The sequence below is a fragment of the Dermacentor silvarum genome, chromosome 10 (assembly GCF_013339745.2).
Source record: "Dermacentor silvarum isolate Dsil-2018 chromosome 10, BIME_Dsil_1.4, whole genome shotgun sequence".
NCBI lineage: Eukaryota > Metazoa > Arthropoda > Arachnida > Ixodida > Ixodidae > Dermacentor > Dermacentor silvarum.
The window spans coordinates 16,073,003-16,095,927 of record NC_051163.1 but is presented as its reverse complement, the minus strand read 5'-3'; the positions used below and the strand labels follow the sequence as shown (position 1 = coordinate 16,095,927).

The following is a 22,925-nucleotide window of genomic DNA, read 5'->3' as shown; positions in this document are numbered from 1 at the left end:
AACCTGCTCACACGACGCCTTTGCCACGTGTGAGCGCACACAGCCATAACAAAGTCGCCATTGTGCCCCGACAACATGGCCGCTATTGCCCAAAATACCACGTAACTTCCTCCACACTTTTCTCCTAGCGTGCGAACTGGGTAGGGCGTCTCCAGTTTTTAAGTGCGAAGCACTTTAAAGGCCCGGGCTGTCGGTGTCTAATGTGATGTCATGTCGTCGTGCTCACGCACAAAAACAAGATCTGTCGAAAACTCGCGTCTCGTTCACTTGGTATATGCTAAAATTGGCATGGATGGGTACGAATGAATGACTAACGTGACTGACAGGTAGTGACATCAATATCATCACATGCTCGTCAGTTACGTCACAATTAGCGATAATAAAATCACGTGTGCCGCATACCCGCATTGCATATGCGGGTATGAGCTATAGAGATATGCGGGAATTAGCAGAAACTTGTGAAAATCGCTTCCTAAACGCCAGTCCGGTACCAGCGCAGCGCAAGAGAGGGTGCCACCACCCCACAAGTGCTCGATTCCTCCTCATTTGTGCAAGAATAGCGAAAGAATTTAACATAAGGGAAACAGCGGCGCATCACTGCTTCGCACTTCCCCAGGTACCACGTTAGTGGAGCTGGATTAGCGCTGAATTTCAACTACACAAGGACAGAATTTGAATCCCGCGCTTAATGTAACTCCAATCCTGCTCCAATCCTGCGCTTGTGTAGTTCAAACCAATGGTGAGGACCAGGTAGCATAAGGGAAACACCGGCGCATCACTGCTTCGCACTTCCCCAAGTTTCACGTTAGTGGAGCTGCATTAGCGCTGAATTTGAACTACACAAGCGCAGAATTTGAGCAGGATTGGAACTGCATTAAGCGCAGGACTTGAGCAGGGTTTGAACTACACAAGCGCAGGATTTTCATCTGGTTGTCCTCACATCGTCGTCGTCACGATGTTTGCTATAGTGTTACACCTGGGATGAGAACAGGCTGTTTTCTGAATCAGTTCAACATCGTGCCGCCAGATTCAATCATGCGTCGTATCCATATGATAGCGCTTCAACCCTAAAAAAAAAAAAATGGTACATATGCCTTAGGGCAAGCCTCCGAATAAATAAAAAAGTACAAAAATGCGGGACAAAGCCTGACCAATCTGAATAACATTTATTGCGATTGAGAGCGAAATCGAAATTCTAGTGACTGTAGCAGGCGCAATTTCGATATAGGGCCTGTCAATTTTTTCTTCATTTCATTTGTCATTCATACATGAATTTGCACAAAAAAACTGTTGGCCCTGCAGCCAAGTGCTAGCGCGGGCTCACAGTCAATACAGATATATTAGCAGCTACAAAATTTAATACATATCTACTTCCTAGGAATAAAACACACAAAAAACTGTATATTATACATACAAGTAATGTATAGTTGTAAAAAAACGAAAGAGAAAAAAGTTTATCCGCAAGTGTTTTTACAAGTTTTGAAAAAGAAACTAACAAATTGCGAAGTAAACCGACAAAAATAAATCACGTAGTTTTAGTGTGGTATGCAGCTTTTTGACAGAAAACACAAGATTGTTTCCTTTCTCCATGGTGCTAACCTTCTGGCAGGCCAACACGTCTCGCTATGCGTCCTGTGTACTGCGTATAGAAACGCAAGTGGTGCACGCAAGCTAGCATTTAACGTCTCCCCACCGCTCTCGTACTGCGCTAAACGCTAAAAAGCATAAGCATTCGCCTTCAACATCACCGCCAATTATCGTCCATCGACGCAAACAGAACAGAAAGCTTCGCTTACATCGATTCCCCCAGTGCGTCGGATCAGCATAAATTTATTGTTTTTTCTCTCTCTCTCTCTCTCTCTCTTCTGCTTATATTGTGCTCTGCACCCTGTTCACTTGTTTTAGGCACCGTGTGCGAATGAGCACATGCCCTCGAAAAAGTGACACAAGTGTAACAAGGCTGCCATCGTGTCTCCATTCGGACCGCAAGGCAACTGGAACGCCTAATTGGAGCGGCGCAAACAGCGTAGAGTGTGACGTTGACACCGGCCGTGAGTGCATGTACTTACATACGCTCCTGCCACCCCACAACTATGCTGTGTTATGAAATATTCAGCTGGCGCCGGCTTATCAGCTAGGTGACTAAATGGCTGCTGCCCGATAATATTATACGAGCGACAGCTTGATAATATCACTGGAAAGTGTCCGGCCTTCCAGCGAAGACAAAAGTACTAGTTAAGATGAGTCACACAAAGAGTAAGCGGTTCGCGCTATTTTTTTTTTTTCGACCTAACATTACTCGAACTAGCAGGCAACAGAAATAGTGCGTTCCTTACCGTATCATTGCCTAAAGATTACGAATTAGCTTTTTTTGTCAAGTTAATTAAGGAAACGTGTTACAATAGCGGTACTGTAACCCATGTGCACTCCTGGGCTCCCGCCTGCTGCAGGAATATTTGAATAGTCGTTACAGAGCACTCCGGCAACGCTACAAAGGTTAAGATGAAGGTTACAAAGGTTAAGAGTGAAGCATAGACCGCCCCCAATAGCAATAACTTAGTCAGGTTAAAGTTACCGGACTACTTTTCCTCTTGCAACATAGCTTTAAAGCCCTCTTTCATGACTTTTCTACGTAGCAGTACCCGAGCACTCCAGAACGATCATTCAAATACGCCACAACTGTCCAGAAACTATAGCACCGGCTTTGGCACATCCGTTTGGAAACTACCGGCCAAGTTCATTCGCGTTTCGCGCAGAATTTACGCGTAAAGGAAACCTTTGTTTTACCACCGGATATCATCTTATCCAGGCTTGCGGTTATGGCGAGGAATCATGAATGTTTCTTTTCAATGCTCTCGTTGTATTTCGGTAGGTTTAGTCGTTATTTTTGTTTTAAATAAATTTCATCTCTAACAGCGCCGTAAGCACACGCACATGCTAAGATAAGCGCAGTAGCAGGAAGCAAGTGCTTTCAACTTCTGGGGTATTACGTGCCAAAACCACTATCTGCATTATGGGCACGCCTGGTGCGGGATTCTGGATTAATGTTGACAACCTGGGTTTCTTTAACGTACACCTAAGTCTAATTACACGATCGTTATTGCATTGCGCCCCCGTAGAAATGTGGTCCGCGACCTTAATTTTACCACAGTGCTACCGCAGCAGGTAAGCTTTAAATGCCATTACATCAAGAAAATTAAGCACATCTATTGCTTTGTAGTCATGTCACTTGACAAAAAAAGCACTTTTTAGAGCTTTACATTCTTGCAAACACGGTAAAGCTTGTTAAGCGTCGGCGCCGCGATGGTGGACGATATCGGCATCGACGAGATCACTCAAAGTTTCGAGATAAGGGATCCTGATATCTCGAATGCAGCCTCATTCAGCCCACGCAGAGCAAATAATTAAACAAGCGCGCGCATTTTTGTCATCGCTGCAAAAAAAAAAAAAAAAATGCTACACCTGCGCCACCGGCCGTTAAACGTCTGTGAAAGCTGCGTCTACACACCTACTGCCAGGCAGACACATGCAGCTTTAGCACAGGATGTTTCGTACACTTTTTTGTTTTATTTCTTTACGAAGAATTATCTCCTACTACGACAGGACTAGAATCAACGGAGAAAGAAAACTGTCGTCCGGATTATTTATCGTCCCTACGAAGAGGATTTATTACCTCTTTCCCGTCTGCCCGATAAAGGTTGCTACTCCCGCCACCCTTCGCAGATGAATTATTTAAACACAGCTGCATTCGTGTCGTTACATGGCCGTGTTCACCCTCATTCATCCAATAATTTCTTTTTCAGTCTTTCGTTCTAAACGTCAGACGGTCCGATTCTTCCAGGTTTCGTAACCTGTTCTCGCGCTTTCGCGTTACTTTAGTTGCCAATGAGACCGCTGTGCTAAAGCGCTCGTAAGAAAATCACACACAATAAAGATTTTGCTGATGATGGTCAGTTAAGTTAATGTATTTACGGAAACACTAGAGAGCAGTAGTGAGTTAAGCTGTGTTAGACTAGCTTACGCTCCCGCCTTACCCAAGAATTCGACCATATGTCGAGCTTCACCACAATGCACCAGATAAACTCAGTGGGCAGCATTAAAATAATAATAATAATAATAATAATAATAATAATAATAATAATAATAATAATAATAATAATAATAATAATAATAATAATAATAATATCCCAGAAAGAGCGGCTCAATCTCAACAACTTCCAGCTAACAACGTAGAAAAGGTACTCTCTTCTAATAACAAACGCATTTATGGCACTTAGTCCTAACTTCCCTGCTGCGTTATAGCGGTGTTTCAGTAGCGTACCCAGGATCTCTGCCAGGGGGGGGGGGGGGGGGGGGGGGGGGGTTGACAGTTTGCCAATACCATCTAAATAGCACTAATTTCAATTTCTTCACGGGAAATTGTCAAAAAATGCGCTTTTTGTGAGTGTGCAGACGATTGCGCGTCTTACATCTTAGTTGCAGTACTCAAATGCGCAAGGAAAGAAAAGGGGTTAAACAAAAGAGGGGGGTTAAGTCGGCCTCAGGGGGGGGGGGGGGGGGGTTACAACCCCCGAACCCCCCCCCCCCCCCCCCCCGTCGGTGCGCCACTGCGGTGTTTTATACCTCTTTTAAACGCTGCTGTAACGCAGCTGGGTAGTTACGACTATCCGATCTTTTGAAATACCTATCACTTTGTTTTTTTTTTATAGAATGCTGCTCATTGAGTTACACTGGTACATTGCAGTGAAGTTTGACAGATTAACCATTGTCATAACCTTATCACATGTAGATTTTACGCACTTTACAGTGACTATTTTAGGCCCCTTTACAGCCACGTCTCATCTAGTGTTTTATCCACACCTCATAACTCACTATTCATGCACCACTGACAAGCCATTACCATCGCCTTGGCGCTCTTTGGCCACATCTGGCCCTTGCGTAATAAACCACATTAATCAATCATTTGACAGATGGCGGAAGGGGCAATGTCCAAAACTGTTGTGCATGATTTTCTGAACGTGACCTGTACAAAAGGTCATTTTTGCCGATGGGATGCTTGTTAACCCTACGTAGCCCAACGTATAATTTTTTTAACGCTCAATTGACAGCTAAGTTCCAAACTTACGAATTTACAAGTATGGGAAAGTTAACGCAAAGACCCTAGTCGCGTTTTTTTTTATATGCTGGAACAAGTTTTCAGATTTGGGTAGTTCAAGGAAACGTGTTATTAGTTCATTATTTTTATCTAACTAATGTATAAGTAGTAAAGACATCTTATTGATCGTTTTGCATGAATATACATGGTCAGAAATAAAGATGAGCAAATTGTTCTACTTTTCATTCATGTGGAATGTTGCTTGGGCTTTGTGGTGTTTTGCTTAAAAATGAGCTAAAAATAAAGAAAACGTGTTTCGGCGTCACTTTGAAGCCTCCACAACACAACAACTTTCCGTGACGTCACAAGTTTATACAGCATCTCTTCGGGTCTCGTAGATTGTTTAAGCGTAAGCAAGGACTACACATTCCAATGAACCACATACTCGACTTTAGCAAGTTTCGCTAACTCTTCCTTCACTAGGGGTGGTATTCTGCATATTGCCAAATTCCGCCATATTGTAAAATTCGCCATCTTGCCAGTTGTGAGTGACTCACGGGGCTGTTACAGCCTCTCTGATTGGCTCGAAGCGCTGCCATTGCAGAATTCGACAATATGGTGCAATTTGACAGTGTCTAGAACAACGCTCCAAATGAACCCAAATACCTGAAAATTAGGCGTCCACGAATGACACTTTTCCACCAGAAAACGCACATCGAGAGAAGGCAGTTCGAACGAAAGGAATATTCAGCACGTTGCAGACGTTTACCAACGTTACCTGACAATTGTGTTTACGCCAGCTATAGGGTGACTGTTGAAACAAAACTGGGAGACATTTCCATCCACCCGCCGGGGTATATCTTAGTGGCTATGGTGTGTAGCGCTGCTAAGCACTGGGTCGCGGGATCGAATCCCGGCCTCGGCGTCCGCACTTCGACGGAGGCGTAATGCAAAAACGCCCGTGTCCCATGCATTGGGATACGTCAAAGATCCACCTGGTGGTCAAAATTAGTCCGGAGTCCCCCCAATATGGCGTACCTCATAATCAAATCGTGGTTTTTACAACTAAAACCCGAGAATTCAAAATTTCCATCCACGCACCACTAATCAAATATAATGACACGGATACTTGTTTATCCTTATCCCCGGGGGCCACATTTCGCCAGCTAACAGCGTAAAGTTATTGCCTGCATGATTTGGAACTTACTCGAATGCTATCGTTGATTCTGTCTGTTGTCTTTGTTCTCGCCGGACCTTCTGTAATCAGATTGCACGCGCTACGTGAATAGTGTTGTACTTTCTGTAAAGTACGCGAGCACCAGCGATTACGCTGGAACCCTTGACGAGTCATGCGTAAAAGCCGACGCCCTTGATCCACAGATCAGATTTCCGACGATCGCAGACTGTGCTCGCCGCTATCGTTGAACTCAACTGACCTTGACACAAAGTCAAATCGAAGAGCGCGTTGCAGGCAGCTTGCACTGTGCTACCACGTAATGGACTATAAAGTGTTGCACTCCCTTCGAACTACTACTGCACAGAGTGCCGAGAAATCGAGTAAACCTACAGTTTGACATCCGTACAAGCATGGTCAACCGCGAGGGTGTAATGTGTCATACAGGAAAAAAGATCTCAAAAGGGGCAGGAACATACAGAAAGGACGACGACAAGAGCACTTATTCGTGACGTAATACAGGCGCGCCGGAGCGCTGGTATTGGCGCGAAATTCAGAAAAAGGATCCTCCATTTTTCCGCAGTATTACTGCAAACAGACTTTTGAGAGAATACTTTAACAGTACACTTATTCAGCGTTGCCCTTTATTCTCTCTTTAGTGGATCTACACGCTGAATCACTCAGTATTAACAGTTAAAAAGAGTGGTACCCGAGGATTCTTTAGTAGTCGGACCTATTTAGTGTTTCCTGCATGCGGCCACCCACACGTGTCGGAAGTGGACGCCGGTACTTAGTACGAACCTCCCGCAGCTCCCATGACACGTTCGTTCATCTATTTATATACCAGTAAAACAGCAGTTCTCTTTCAATTAATAACAGAACATCGCTGAACACAACTTCCGTTTTTATTTCGCACGTGGCAGGCTATGCGTTTTCTAAACACGCGTGTCTAAAGTGGAGAAGTTGAACATTCCTGTAGAGAGAGCGAGACATACAAGCCTTAATGATATGCTGGAGATCTTAGCCTGGAATGCTATCCCAGGCGCTGGGTGAGAATTATGATATGCACTGTGATCACATACACACATGAACATTCCCGTGGCTCGTGCACTAGAATGTTATCGCGCCTTTCTTCCTGTCTCCCACTCGTCCGTTTCAACAGAATGGTGGAAAAGCTCCTCAAAAAAGAGAAGAGAAAAGAAAAGCGCGTGACACGTGTATCATTCGTACCTCCACGCTTAAAAAAACAAAGTTCCTTTAGAGATACCACCCGTGCAAAAAGCAGGTGCCTTTTTTCGACAGGATGGTGGTTTGGACGACATTTATGTTTAACACGGGGGCGAAATGCAAAAACATCCGTGTACTTAGATTTAGGTGCGCGTTAATAAAGAAATCCAAGTGGTCGAAAATAATCCGGCGCCCACTACGGCGTGCATCGTAATCATTTCGGGGTGTTGACATGTAATACCGCAGAATATAAATGAAATGTTGCTTATGCGATACATGAAAAGTCAGTACAATAAAAGTGTAGTGAGAATAAAACATAGCAAAAAGTGTTTTAGCAGCGAAGCTGTTTAAGCCAGCCGTAATTTGTAGTGCGTAGCCGTGGTAGCCATGGCAACCCGGCGGAGGAGGAGGAGAAGACCGCGTGTCGCCAGCTCCCTGCTTTCCCGACCCCTGCCTCTCTTCTCACCGCGTCGCGCTGAGCCAGGAGAAAAAAAAAAGGCGAAAGCTTGCACTAGGCCACGAAAAGCTCAAGACACAGCGAAGCTGGCCGATTGCTATCGAGCGGCTAGCCTCCAACGCATTCGGCGTCGGCAAGCAGCAGCGTTCTTGGCACTGTGCCAGCCTTGGTTAGCCTGCCTGCGTTTGTGGCATGCCAGAAACGCTGTCGCTCGTAGGCGCCCACGCGTCCATCGCTAGTCACGCGAAATGTCGCGAAAGGGAAGGTACCTCTGAAAATGATCGCTCGAGAATACCTTCCTACACGCGTAGTTAAGTTAAACCAAGACCTAGCAGGCAACCAAGTTCATACCTAGCAGTAGCAGCCAGTAAGCTTCGCTGTGCCTAAGCTTTGCGCGACCGAGCGCAAGCTTGCCTGATTTTTTCCTCTTTTTAACGAAGTGTATGACTAACATGAAAAAAAAAAAAAAAACGGATAGAAGCAAACCCCATGGCATTCTCTTTAATCCTCTTGTCTGCACTTCACGTTGTAAACGTTAATGATTACACAAATTTTTAAAAGAGGCTATTGACTAATTATCTGTTGCAGCAAGATAAAAAAGCGAAAAGTTATATATGGTGAACAGCAAGAAAAAGGCAGATGAAATGTAAATTATTCATATTCTAACTTCGACACAAAAGCGTAATCATTACGTACAATATAAATTATAAAATAAAAAATGTCACACGCCATGCTTGAAGCTATCTCAGATGAAAGGTCCTCCTCTTTTTTCCGAAATAAAAATGGAAGAAACGCTTGAGTTAGCACTAAATTAATTTAATAGTATCGGGAGCTATAATAGTGCCATCTCAAAAGCGGTAACACAGAAATGGTTTGAAGAGCGTTTTTTTGTCTAATTTATTTTTCCCTACGCGGAAACAATGTTAGTTTTTGTGGAAAAGAGAAAAAAAATTAGAAATTCATCTGTTTTTATATTTTATTTGCTAAGGCATACAAGAGCCAGCTCTTTGCACGTGTCACTTCAGCTTGGCACAGAATGCCTTGGACCGCGAACTTACTTTCCTTTGTTTATTCCTCTCAACTCCGGTGTTGAATGTCGGATTGATACGTCGTACGGCACGGCTTCGGTGTAACTTTGGTCGGACGTCCATTACTACTCTCCGCACTGTCGCTTATTATCAGCTGAAACACGAACCACACTAATTCTCGGCGCGGTTCGATACTAATTTAAATGCTATTACTCGATCCACTGATTCGGGGTTCCCCACAATTCCTCACTCGATGCCGTACGCGTTCGAAAAGCGGCCACAATAGTCAGGCCAAAATTTGTTGTTATTCTTCTTATTATTATTATCATCATAATCGTCATCATGCTTATGATGATGTTTATTGGTATCCCCTTTGAAACGGGGCGGGGACAAATAGTCACCTAGCCTACTTGATTTAATCAAGTTTTACTACATATATCGCTATCTAGCGTTTCGCCTATCTGATCGCGATCTCGAATATCGTATTTGATACCTCTGTCACTATACTGTACCATTACCAACACTTGCTATGACTCTGGCCCTATCATTCTCTTGCCTGCTTTTCTTTCACCAATACTCTAATCGTCTCTTACTTATCTCGACTGCTGACCAATTAATTCTCGCGCCATCTGTGAGCATCAAAATAAGTTGCCAAAGAAAGAAAGAAAGAAAGAAAGAAAGAAAGAAAGAAAGAAAGAAAGAAAGAAAGAAAGAAAGAAAGAAAGAAACCTCAGTGGTGATGCGATGTTTTCAGTCTTTATAGATGACCGATGTTTTTTTTTTATTGTCCTGACTGGTGAGCATCGGTCAAGGCGTGTAAAACAGCTCACAACAGCTCGAATAGGCGCCGAACGCTTACTTGAATACTCTGTTCAGCCCAAAGCAAATTCACATAAACAAGAACTGAGTAAGAGGAACAAGTTACGATGCGCTCAGCCTTGAGATAAAGATGGGCGAGGATACAATGACAAGGATTCTGTGGACTCTATAACTTATTGAGTTCAGCATCAAAGCATGGGAAACACAGAAGCCTCCTCAGCATCCGAGCGATGCTCCATTTCGTTGTGAAGCCAATCGAAGTGGTGATAATGCATTTATGGTCGTCTTTTTTTCACGTTAAATGCCTCAATGACAATGGTAACTTTAAATACCAAGAGAAGGGTCCGAGTGAATCCCCAAGCAGAAAATATAAGTTGTGAGTGAGTCTGAGTGAGTTCCGTTAATTTTGCCACCATAATGTTCTTGTCTTCGTCGCTTGTCTTCGCCTGACGAAGAACACTGCCCTTGTCAAGACTTGGGCTCCAGCCATATCTCTCGCTCGATTACTCCTTTATTACTTCACATCTCCACTTTCCCGAGAACGTTTTACAAGTTTGCATAGCTGCCCATGCTTCAGTAATTTATCTTCATTGCAAACAGATTATCCCGCGCCTGTTTTTGTTGTCTGATCCCCACTGCCATCTCTCTGTTTCTCAATATCACGCCTCCCGTTCCATCACTCGCGGCGCGCTCCTGAACTTCCGTTAACGTTTCTTTGTTGTCCTCCAAGTCTCGGTCGCGCACACAGGTATCCTTGACCGTAACTTTTAATAACAACGCCCAGGTATCCTTGACCGTAACAAACAACAACACCAGGCAGTCGCTAAGCCCACTTTTCACGCCGTCAAGAAGAAAAAAAAATTAACAAAGGACAAGGAAACAGGGGAAGGAACACATGTGCACATATGCGACATCGAGATGTACACACAGAGGCGCGAGGCCCTGTACGCTTTCCCGGAGACATTCCTTGGATAAACAGGCGAAAGGAGGGGGGGGGGGCAATTAAAGCGAACACAAATCTGTGTCACGGATACGGCTACGTAATCGTGGTTCTAGCTCGCAAGGCCAGGCACTTTCACAGCGGCGGCGCCTGCTTTTATGGGCGCTGGCGGAGGCGGCAATGGTTATGATTGCCTCTGAAGGAATTCGCGTACATGTTTGTGTCGCGGTACTCTTGGCAGACACCATGCACGTGGTCTGCTGTGTTTACGTTCGGCGCTGACGAAGCCTTGGGACGCGAGAAAGAACCCAAAGCGCAAAGCCTTTCTTTCGACTCGGCTGAGAATGCGAAGCCATCCTGAAAACTGGAAAGAAAAGACTCAAGCCACCATGCCTGTTGGGTATTGCGGGTAACTGCAAGTTTTTCTTAGAAAGTGTGCGCTTAATTGCAGCTTAGCTTAAAGGGACACCAGGGACGCATACAGTCTCCGTCATATTTAACCCGAACATGCCTGAAGAGCTCTTTTTTTTTTTTTTTTTTGCTTCTTTTGCGCAGGGTAGTGTATAATTCTAGTTGGGGTGCCTTGAATGTGCTAGCCTAACGCGTACTCCTTACAAAACATTATATGTTTGCTGTTTACGGGCCGCATTTGTTAAAGTTATGCGGCTATACAGACCTGTCTTTATTGTTGCGTTTATGTCTGACGGCGGGTGTACGTCCATTATGTTCAGACGGATTAGTAATTGCCATGGCAGCTCAATCAAGACGTACAAGTTGGCTTTGATCGAGTGGTCATTGGCAAGCTGTACGCTTCTTGAATACGATACAGGTGAGTCTCAATCATAATCGGAAGTTGTGAAAGCTATAAAACACGCGGAAACGAAAGGAAGGTGGTGACACCGCAGTGAAGTTCGAACACTATGGCACCCCACGTACGGGACCACGAATTTCGGCAGCATCTGCTTGATATTAGGCATGGACTCTGAGATCGGGCGCTGCGAGGTAGAACGCGCCGCTCTATCTAGGAGGCCATGTACTAAGTAACTGCTTATGAATAGACTATGTTGCATTCTAAAGGAACGAAAGATTCAGCATACCAAGTTCTGATAAATTTCATGGTGCAAAAATGGCCGTAACGGAACAGGATGACAAGACAAGAGGTTTTGTCTGGACAAGACATGACAAGAGGAAGACCAGCAGCAGACCACAAACCTTAGTTTGCGCTACCAATTTCTGAAGACTAGCTAAGCGCCTTCGTTGCACTGCCAACGCCCAGGCGGCGCTTCTCCGCCAACTGATAACGTTGCGTCATTAGAGGACCAAGTTGTTATGCAAATGTAGCGTGCCCTCCAGTGGCTTGACACTGAATATCCTGGCAACTTGCTCGTCTCTGGGAGGGTTTGGGATGCAGGGAGAGGCATAAACATATAACTACGAGGACAGATAAGTATATTCAGTAATAATAAATTTTAAAAAAATTAAAAGTTCATGCATAAAGGCAGCACGCCGTCAAGGTGTAGCACCAGATTTCAGCATTGTGCCATACGCGATGCTCGCACAAATTTTCGTGGCATATGAGCTCCAAGTGAGCTTCAGAGGTACGGTATCACAGTGCTGGTACACAATCTGGGTGCATCGTCTGGGAACGCGCCTAGACCAGCTCTGCTCGGCGGCCAGACAGATGCCAGACAGCGTCGAAAAATGAAACCACGAGAGGGACGTGCGGCGGCACGACTCAGACACGAGCACGGCGGGTGTAGTGCATTATCCGTGCTTGGGGTTCGACGTACCAAATAGCCGCACAACAACCCGCTGACACCCAACACAAAACGGCCGCGAGCGCGCAGACAGGCAGGCATGCAGACCGGGAGAGGAAGCAGGCTGCGGCCCCTTCTGCAGCATGCCAGCCGGCCACCTCACTCGCTCGCCGACCTCTCTGTCTTCTCTTTCCTCTTCTTTCTCTCGGGAACACTCTTCCTCCTCTTCTCAGCGCCCTTCGACTGGTTCTCTCTCCCTCGACGAGCACCTGTGGATCGCTCTCAACGAACAAAAGTAGCAAAAAAAAATGCGGCAAACGTGGATAGGAAACGAAGAGAAGTGAATCCAACGTGGCAGGCAGAAGCCGTCGAAGCGACGGCGGCGCGGCCGGGCTAGCTGTAGAAGATACGCGATCGCGCGCACACACACACACGCGCGCGCCTGCAGCGCGGGTTGTACGCTGTTTCGCTGCGTCTCGTCGAGCCTTCCGTCCGCGCCGGCGAAGCAGCGGAGGACGGGGAAGGATACGATCGTACGACCACGACACGGCGCCGGCAGTGTAACCTTCATCGGCTCGCTTCCCGGGCGACTACGACTACGACGGTGCGTTCGCCTTCCGAGGGAGGGAGGCGGTTGTCCTCTCGGCCTTGGCTTGAATCCTTTACGTTCGCTCTTTTACGTCGAGACGTTTTGCCTAGTGCGAGGGCGCAGGGCTGAGATGCACGTGTTTCTCCGAACCAGCACGTACGCGAAGGGGAAAAGGAGAAAGTGCGTGCCCTTGCTCGATTCCCGTCCTCTAGGCGTTGTGCCTTGTCCGCACGTGATGAGCAACAGTTTTCAAATGTGTGCTAACGTGTTTTGTGGAGTTGATGCTCCTCTGCACGTGTTACTCGTGTATTTTGGCTCGTCGGTGTAACGTACGTCAGTAAAGGAACGGAAAGTGTGGCGTGACCTTACTAGATTGTTTAGCAGTTCACTCGTCGCACGGTTGGCCATCATTCGCGTGGATTGATTTAACAATGGGCTGTGCGTGCAGTTGCAACGGAGTGCATCCTGCATTTCGTGTGCGCATCTGCCTCATGTTCTTTTGTTCTTTTTTTTTTTAACTCCTCGTCTGCGTACGCGGAATGTAAAACGTGCCCTTGCTCGCTCGCTCTTTTCGTATCCACCAGTCGTACGCGGTCTTAGCACATTACGCAAGAGGCGACTTGTGGAGGGGGGAGCTGCTTGGCGGAACTGAGATCTGGAGCTTCCGATTGACTGGCGAGCGCGCAACTTCCTGCCTCCGTCCGGCCTGCTCGCGTTTTCCTCTATGGCAACTTTCGAGGTCGACTGAAAATTGCCGCGAGCCCCTTTCTCCACTCGTTGTAGAATATCAGTTCTCTTTTTCTTTTCTTCACGTCTCTCGCTCACGCCGGTGTGTGTGTGTGTGTGTGTGTGTGTGTGTGTGTGTGTGTGTGTGTGTGTGTGTGTGTGTGTGTGTGTGTGTGTGTGTGTGTGTGTGTGTGTGTGTGTGTGTGTGTGTGTGTTTTCAAGCTCACTTGTTCTTTGTTCTTTCCTGCAGGAGCGGTTGCGGGTATAGCCAGTAAAGCTGGCTGCCGGCTGACGGGAAATCCACACCGACAAGCTCCGGCGTTCCGTGGATCAAGGATTACAGGAGTATCGTCGGGACAACGACCTGCCTTAAGCGGTACAGAAGAAAAAGCTTCTTCAAAGCGCGCCTTATAGCACACCGGAAGAACCACTAAAGGTGTAGTTGGCCTGCAGTGCATCTTCAAGAACCGCTGAACAAGTCTGCTATAGTTACAGCACTGCGACCTCCTCAAGTGCACCAGGGTCGTTCAAGGTTTGTCCCCGTAGGCCGTAGGCAAGTGGAGAAAGGAATCAATTAACTCAAGAGGCGCACCCCGAGCACGAAGGTAAACAAGTCTCACCGGTTGCAAGGCTTCTTTCAAGACCGCAGACAAGTCGAGTCACCTTCGAACGCCGTCTGAACGCGGACTTGGGACCACCTAAGGGCTACTCCCGCTAAGGGTATCCCTCTGTTGTTCTGCTTGTCAAGAAGAGAGGTCTCGCCGTTACGTCTAAGGGTGACACAGGCCGTTCCGGTTGTCCGTCCTTCGCTCGGTGAGTTCAGCCGGTGCGCCCCAGTTCTGACGGCCCCGGAGGGCGTTTTCGCGGCACGACGCGTGAAAAAGTGGATGCTTCCGACCTTGTTCGGCGAAGTACGGCGCTGCGACTACTGGTCCGAACACGAGGCCGTCCACCGCGACAACTGGGCTTCAAGCGAGTACTCCTGGCTCGTCTGTAAACAGGTGAGTCGGAACGACTTGCATGGTGCTCGTCGAATTACTTATTATACAGCGCGTGGCTGCTGATGCGACGTCCGCCTGTTCATTTCTTTGTTTTGTTTTCTTTTTCTGACTTATAGAAACATACTAGGAGCGAAACTTGGCCGAGTTGGTCGTAATACATGTTTTGGAAAGTAACAGCACTAAATGGACAAGGACTTGGGCAAAGAAGAACACGACACTGGCGCTGCGTGGTGTTCTCCCTAGCCTAAGGCCTTGTCCGTTCAGCCCTGTTACTTTCCAAACATGAAGTATAGAAACATACCCGCTGCGGTGGCTCAGTCAGCTAAGGCGTTGCGCTTCTGAGCACGATATCGCGGGATCGAATCCTGGCCGCGGCGGCCGCATTTCGATGGAGGCGAAATGCAAAACGCCCGTGCGCTTGCGTTGTAGTGCACGTTAAAGAACCCCAGGCTGTCAAAATTAATCCGGAGCCCTCCACTACGGCATGCCTCATAATCAGAACTGGTTTTGGCACGTAAAACCCCAGAAAGAAGTATAGAAACATGGCTGCGCATACGATATCAGCCGCACGAAGTATAATATTAAGAAACACTACTATTGGTGAGCACCGCACAGTCGGCTGCAAAACTTTAAGGAACGCAGATTCCACGACAAGTGTGAATTTCTGCTCTGTTAAGACACAGCGCTTCTAATTCAATCGATCACCTTGTACTAAAGCTACTATAGATTGACACTTTGAATTTGAGGCCATGGCCCCATGCTTCGGGGAAATGCAACTTTTTCTTCATTTCTTTGGGCAAATCTCATCTTCCGTAAACTTCTGTGTACTATTACAAGTACGTTTATGTGCATCTTTGGCGTCAGAAAGAGTGATTAACCCTACAGAAATCATAGCATACGCTTAAAAGCTGTACACTACACCCATTCGATGCCAATGTATGTACATTATATTCTATGGGAAAGCTCAGTGTAACCACTAAGCGTCGATACTTGAGTACCACGCTAAGCGTCGTGTGAAACTTCAGTACGCATCAGAGAATCTCCTTAGCCGCCTCTGTGCCACCAGATTCTGTTTGCTAGACAGCATACAGTCTCTAAGAGCCACCTTCTGTTCTGTACGCTGTTGGAGCACAGAATGGATCCGCTGAAGGAGAGACGGGGATTCACAGCGGTTGGTCTCCAGTAATTATTTTCTGTATAATTAAGATGGGCTGGACGCTTCTTTTCTTCTTTGTTAAATGCGGGAACAGACGATAGCGCCTTTATCACATCTTGTAGAAAGTCTCGTTCTCTGGAAATAGGCAACCGAATTGGTTCTACTTACGTCATTGCGTAAGAGCCGAAACGCACCTGCGCATGTTTTTTTTTTTTTTTTTCTTGTTCTCTGCTCTAAATAAAAGTTTATTCTCTCTCTTGTTCGCCGCCAAGGGTGAGATGGCCAACTGATTTCCACGTCAGCTTTTTTTTTTTTTTTTTGTATGTGTGTGTGTGTGCGGGCCATAGCGCGAGTTCTATAGATAACCGATTCGCCATGTGGCGAAGCGTACGTTGTACTATGGGCTTCAAGAGATAGCGAAAAATTCAGCCGTGCCAATGTCACACTCAACGTCGTACCTCCGACCTTATTATAGCTGCAAAACACGAAAGGTCTAGAGAAAGTTAACTCTAGTATACAGACGCTCGAGGCTTCTTACAGCAGCAACAGTTCCACGGACTCAACACGACGAAACCGGGGCAGAAGCTTCGTTTGCAAAAGACTCGGTAGCGAGTGGCTAGAGTCGGAAGCCGCGCTGACGCAGGCCGACCCGATCGCTTATACATCCAAAGCAAAATTAAATTCTCACCAGCCGCGGTGGTTTAGCGGCTACTGTTGCGCTGCAAAGCACGAGGTCCAGGGATCGAATCGCCGCCGCATTTCGATGGGGGCGAAACGCAAAAAACCCCCGTGTCCCGTGCATTGGGGTGGGCACGTTAAAGATCCCCTGGTGGTCAAAATTAATCCGGAGTCCCTCACTACGGCGTGCCTCATAATCAAATCCTGGCTTTGGCACGTAGCACCCCAGAATTAATTAATTCATTCAAATTAAGTTCTGGGGTTTCACGTGTCAACACCACGACCTGGTTATGAGGTACTAGTGAGGGACTCGGGATTAATTTTGACCACCCGGCCTTCTTTACCGTGAACCTAAATCTAGTACACGAGCGTTCATGCATTTCATCCCCATCGAAATGCAGCCGGCACGAACTCGCGACCTCGAGCTCAGCAGCGCAACGCCATAGCAACTAGACTAAGTCGACAGGCCATATCTTTTACATGCATCTTGCCAAGCGGGTAGGACAAGTCAACCCCTCCTTTTTCCTTCGCCTGCCGCCGAAAGAAAATTCGACTTTCTTTCTTCCTTATACATTTTCCCCTGTTTCACAGAAAACAATGCACATGCAAATTCAAAGCCAGAGTGTACAATTTTAGCTGACATCACTCCCGCATCACCTAAGCGATGGAACATCACATCGACGTGAAATACGATTCTTCCGTCCTCCGTACCAACCCTTGAATGATTTCCATTCACGTTCGGCGTCGCACACTTTATTTAAAAACTGAAAGTAGCCCTTGAAATACCCGATCATCTCAAGTACAGAAAAGCAGCGACGGTGAGGGGCATGACCTACAAGTAATCTGTAAGCGTAGTATACGACAATGTTGTCTGGCAAGTATTCCGCCTCCGGCTGAAAAAAAAAAAAATGAATAAACGTAACTCGATGCTCGAACAAAGCTGGTAATTTACAAAGACACCTAGGACTTATGATACGAAACAATTTGGTCCATTCATTCAAATAAGAACGGAGATATAGGCATTGCTGTTTTTATTGGCTTCTTGTCAGCAGTAAAATGTTTCCAAAGCAATGATCACCCTTCGTCCTCATTACAGCCCCAAGGCCGGGTTCACGCACTAGAACAAAGGGCAATTTGTTACGTGTTGGCTAACGGTAAGGGAGCACTCATCGATGCTCAATAAGGACTTATATTGACGACGAGAGCAGAAGAAGACTAACTTACGATGCGACTTCAGGATAAAGCTGTTGACGTCGGCAGCGATCGACTAAAACAGAGAAGCAAGTGCTTTGACAGCTGTCGTTCGCCGAAGGTTGTCGAAGAACAATAACGAACTGACGTCAATGTCGCCTATGCATTGTAAACAGCTTCGCCTCCTGCGTGCATGCGCAAAAAAAAAAAAAAAATGCTATTGATTCACGCGGGCACAAAGTCGACACACCTCCACTTAGCCAACAGTGAATGCAAAGCTTAAAGTACATTCCTGCTTCTAAGATAGGTAAGCGAAAGTCATTATGACGGATGGCTGCGTGCACATCCCATATATCAAACGGAACAGAACTTGGTTCGCGAAGCCTTCTCGTCACTCACAAGAACCATTTCAAAGTTGTCTCGGCGGTAGAAGGGCTGCCTTATAGTAGCTGAAAAAAAAAGAAAAAAAAATATATATATATATATATATATATATATATATATATATATATATATATCATTTTGCGCCCGAACTGAGACTGCCATGACGTCACTGATATTACAGTATATACATGTTCGTCATTTGGGTGCTTTCTGCGCAGGAAAAGCCCACGAAAGGTCGTTAGGTGGACCCTTTATTATTGTTTTATATTGCGATGAAATCTTGTTTTATTGATAAGCGCGACAGTTAATTAGCCTGGACCAGACGTTGTGGAAACGTATATGGTGTTACTGTGATGTTGTCCGGAAATAACTGCCAGAATTCGCATGCTGTCTTTCGCTTTCGCGTCTGTTATGACGTACCAAGCCAACGTTCTGCAGTCCTGCAGGCGTTAATTAGGGTAATTAGGGTAAGCCTATGCAAAATAAAGCAATCACGACGCAAACCTGAACAGCAGCGACATACCCCCTCCCCTCTTTTTTTTTTTTCGCCTTTTCTGGTCACTACTTGCGAAGAAAAAAAGTAAAAAGGTTTATTCACGTGCGTCAGTGTGCATGTGTGTTTGCGGAAAGCTAAATTAAGGCCGGCCTAGCCCACTTCACATTCGTGAAGACAGCCGCTCGTCTCTTTAACAGAGCGCTCTCCGGTTCACCTTTTTGCAAGCGAGACGAGTGCGCAAGTGAGACGTGCGTGGATTCTTACGCGCAATCTCACTCGACCACCGCGCGTATACTGCGACAGGAAAGAAAGCCAGGCCTTCAACCTCGCCGCAATGACCTTGGCGATAACGGGGAGAGACAGCGCTCGAGCAGTGCGACCACGCTAGCGAGTTTTAGCGAAGTGCTGCGCGCGAGCCGCTTGCCCCCGTCCACTAAACTGCAACACTATAGGCTTAGCCTGGTTAATATTCCTTCACTACTCAATTTGCATTTATCTGGCGAAAGAAAATTATATATGGGAAGCGACGCTATCACGAGACGGATAATTAAATGCTATGAAACTGTTCCATCTTCTGCAACGAGTTTTGCAGCACAGTGATTTCGTTCGTGCCTGTCCGTCAAATGAGCGATACGCGAAAACTCCCACCACGTGACTCCCACGTGACTCACGCGATCAAAGATTGCAGTCTTCTGAATCAATTGACCCAGTTTTCATTAGATGAAAGGAAAAAAAAATTTCCTCCACCCACCTGTAACACGAAGCTGCAATAGAAACTGGGTTTCGCAGAAAGAAAGTTGGCAGTTGATGAAAAAGTTCGCCCGCATTCGTCTGGTGCATCTCGGACCAGGGGAGGGGTGTTCTCTATGTGTCCACCTAGTGGAGGTGTCCATTTCGTCTGCTGTTTATGTGCTGATTGGCTGGGAGCGCCTGTCTCCTTCTGACACGTGCCCTAGCCCAGCCCATCAGAACTTCAGCAGCAGACGAAATGGACATGTAGCAGACGAAATGTCCATTAGGTGGACACTTACAGAATTGTCCCTGAGGAGGAACTGCGAACTTTTCTTTCCGAGAAACCCGTATGGATTTCCTTTGTAGCTTCCTTCTACAAGTGGGTTGATGAGCATTTTTCTTTTCCATTAACTTTCATCCACCTATACGGGTTTCCGCAGAACTGATTTGCCACTATTCATTAGACTGTCTCCAGCATCAGTCCCAGATTACTATTGCCCTATCTGCAGGACCGGCCCGCTTTACCCTGTGAGAAACCGAACCAGCAGACGTGCCAAACCCCGGGGAACTAGGCAAATAAATCACAGGCGCATTTTTGTTGCAATAAGGATAGTTCGGTACACCCTTTGTTATTCCATTGCGTAATCGGGCCCGTAGGGAACAGATGCCGGCCACCTGCACATCCGTAGGGGTCGCACAAATGACTTTATATATAGGCTCCTTCGTTATACGGCGGCTGCTGTACTGTGCGAAGCTATTCGTCAACCCAAAGCAGCAGCACTGAACAAAGTGTGGGAGAGATCGCAAAGAAAACTTCGCTTAAAAAAAAGACAAAAAAAATCTGCTTTTTATTAACACGTAAAATGAAGGGTGAACTCCCTTTTTTGATTATCACGTGCACATCTGCAGAGTCATGTAAGCACGTTATATAACGCGTAGAAATTGAACAAATTTTCACATGTTTGAGCCGTTTCTGTATAGAAAATGTTCTATACATTTTCGTCCTTGACTCTTTGGTTTCTTTAGAACGAGATGTAAACTTTGTCGATAAACGCAGAATTTTAGTCCCAGCAGCCAAGTACTAGAGGGAGACGCAGATGACACAGTGCAGTAAGTTCAACAAACCATTGTCGGTCAATGCAGCTTGATCTATAGCAGCGCTCTCCTTAAAACTGTCTCACTATACTCATGATTTAAAACGTCGTCAATGTCTTTGTCTCGCATACATGAATAGAAGCTACGCTGACGCACAATGTGCCATACATTCAGATAGTTTGTTCCGCCGTTATTTCTTTAAATAGAAGGGTCAAAAATTATGTCAGCGTTTTTTTCTCCTTTCTTTCGTAAACAGCGTTTTTTTACATCCTTAATATATCTCTAGAAACGCTGTCTAAACACGTTTACCTTACGCTCAATAAACAACTTCACTGCACTGCATTACTTCGAACTGTTCAAGGTCTGCTCCTTGAATCTGGCGGCCTGCGAAATCTGTCGTTATAGCTCTGATACCGTAATCTAGGTATAACACGTCGCGGAGGACAAGGCTGCACACACCTCAAGGCAACGTTCACGGTTTCTCGCACCCTCAACTTCCCACCTCGATTCAGAGCGTATTCGCATGTAAATGACATGCTAAAACGAATTGCAACGCGTACCACTGTACTCATTACAAAACACTGTTATCCTTTCTCGCATCCTGCTGTGAACGTGAGCGTAGCACCATTGTTATCAGATGAACGTAGTACCGATTCCTTGCTCCTGTGACAGGCCGCGCTGCACTGACGTTCGTTTGACATGCAGCCTAAAGGTCATTTTAGGGCAAGTCTGTTTTCATGTGGCGGATATTTATTAAGGCGAAAGCCTTATATGTCTCATCGTTGTGTAGGCCTTCAAAGCCCTTGAGCGAAAACGCCTCGACGACACGAAAGGTTCAAAAACTATCATTATCAATGGCTCATATCCCCGCAAGCACTCATACCCCCGTAAGCAAGCAAGCAAGATTGATGATAAAGATGGATGATAAAGCGAATTAAGTGGATGACTAGGCGAATTAAGATGGATGACATTAAGATGGATGACTAAGCGAATTAAGATGGCCGATTAACCGAATTAAGAGGATAAGTAAGCGAATTAAGAGGGATGACTAAGCGAAGTAGACAAAGCGAACTAAGGGGGATGTGTACGTCATGCGTCCGTCCTTTAATGCATCGGCACTTGGGCTTTCGCCTTCAAGTCGTCTTAGGGATAACGTAAGAGACCCTGTGATTTTTTTTTAAACTGATTGAGCCCTGAAATAGCGCACAGTGAGGAGTAAGTAAAGTGGCCCCTTCTGCTCCACCAAGAGAGAGACGGAGATGGAATGAAGGGTACAGAGGCTAACTAGCTGAACTCTCCGGTTGTATACTGCTACGTCTACGAAACTGCTGTCTACGAGACACCTCTTTGTTCCTCTCGCACCAGCCGCCAACATCGCAGCCTTCCAGCCCCTCTGTCTCCGTCGGCTCACAGAACAACAGAGCCGACTTCGGACCGCGATGCGCACAAGTCCCTCGGAAATAAACTCCGTTTCGTGTTACGAACGCGTTCTATTACGGCTACCGCGGACACAACTACGCACTGGCAGAAAGGGTAGAGAATATGAGAATATATGAAAACAATCAGCACAAGCTCGAGAAAGCCCCGCGCGGCTGGCCAGTGGCTATGGCGTTGATCTGCTGAGCTTTAAAAGACTTGAAGACGCGGCTTCGATCCCGGCCGCGGCGTCCGCATTTCGATGGGGGCGAAATTCAAGAGCGCTCGTGTACCTAGCTTTATGTGCAAGTCAAAACACCCCCGGGTGGTCAAAATTAATCCGGAATCCCCCCAGATTGGGGTTTCGGCGCGTTTAACCCCAGAATTTAACAACACTTGTTGCTGAGCCAGTTGGTTCATGACTTCAGGACAAAAAGTCCGGCGCTAAGCAGACGAGAACGAAGTTTGGTTTGGCTTGGTGCCTACAGATATAGCACAACCCACTACGGGGGATTGGCCATGAATCGGGCGGCAGTGGGTAGAAAAAGGAACAATACTTAAATAGAATTTCCTTATTTAAGAATAAGATATTAAATGAATTCTAATCGTTAATATCAATTTCCATGCTGTAATATCTTACAATTTGAAGTTAATATTTTTGTTTTCTTGTTGTGGAAAGTAAAACAATAAAGTGAGACACAAACGGCATATACGGGCTCTTCGTCCTCGTCTGCTTAGCGGCGTACCTCTTGTCCTGAACCCAGAATGTAATTTTGATTTTAAGCACGAGAAATGTAACGAACGTCTACAGTTTTTCATCCAGTCGTGATGACATTAAGACGACTAGCGCACCAACGTATCTTAGGCGAGTTAGTACAAAAGTAAGACAAGTTAGGACGAAAATGTATGTAGGGCGGGGATGAAGAGGAAATTGAAGTGTGAGTGTCTGACTAGATAACAAAAG

General features: G+C 46.2%; 1 protein-coding gene across 3 annotated transcripts in view; it reads left to right on the top strand.

Annotated features, from left to right (window-relative positions):
• The window catches only part of LOC119465726 (alpha-aminoadipic semialdehyde synthase, mitochondrial), a 70,278-nt gene that overhangs the window by 11,022 nt on the left and 36,331 nt on the right, over nucleotides 1-22,925 (top strand). Inside the window, exons 1-2 of one of the 3 annotated variants that reach the window (XM_049657682.1) lie at nucleotides 12,860-13,101; nucleotides 14,063-14,813. The gene's annotated coding sequence lies outside the window, so the exon portion shown is untranslated. Of the gene's footprint in view, nucleotides 1-12,859; nucleotides 13,102-14,062; nucleotides 14,814-22,925 lie in introns of those variants that run through there. The other 2 variants (XM_037726196.2, XM_049657683.1) reach the window with 2 other exon arrangements.